Here is a 790-nt window from a genome sequence, read left to right on the forward strand (position 1 = left end):
AGCTGTGTACAATCTCAATCTCTTCACCATCCATCCTGATGCTGCCAATTGGTCCAGTGGTGAGAATCTTTGTCTTCTTGACATTGAGCCTAAATGGTACTAATTTATAACTGCTGCTGCTATTGCTGTTGCTGTTGTTGTGTGTCAAGTCATTTGCGACTCATAGCGACCCTGTGTACAAGAGCCCTGCACCCTGCTATAACTATTACTAATTAAAAAAAAAGTGAAGTGTAGAAATTTCATTGATGAAGCAACTGAAATTTTTATTTTAGTAAATGTCTATTTTTAAGTATATGTCTTTTAAAGTGTCTGTTTATATGAGACAGGCAGATAATACATATTTCAGCTGTGTGCCAACATATGCTAGTTGTCTCTATGAAAAAGATGAGTTGCCATCTAAACTGGGTTTGGGTTTATTTTACAATTTCTTGGAACATTGCTTGTTTGAAGAACAAATTATAGACACAGCTTTGGTTATTCAAACTTCTTTACTTGGCACAATTTTCTCAAAAATAAAAGAGGTGAACCTGTTTCCTGGAATAAAATAACAGTGCATATTTGAGGTTTTGGATGTTTTGAAGGTGTTTTTATTTTAATGAAAGTTTACAGAGACTTTAGATTTCCATTCATTCATTGTGGTACACTTTCTGCCCACTGCTCACCCACACCCAGTTCGCTTTTCTCTTTAAAAAGTTAAAAATAAAACAACTATGAGATATCATCTCACCCCAGTCAAAATAGCAAAATTTAACAGAACAGCAAGCAACAAATGCTGGCGAGGTTGTGGAGA

Source organism: Elephantulus edwardii, unplaced genomic scaffold, assembly GCF_000299155.1.
Source record: "Elephantulus edwardii isolate Elephantulus edwardi_28Jun2011 unplaced genomic scaffold, EleEdw1.0 scaffold00391, whole genome shotgun sequence".
NCBI lineage: Eukaryota > Metazoa > Chordata > Mammalia > Macroscelidea > Macroscelididae > Elephantulus > Elephantulus edwardii.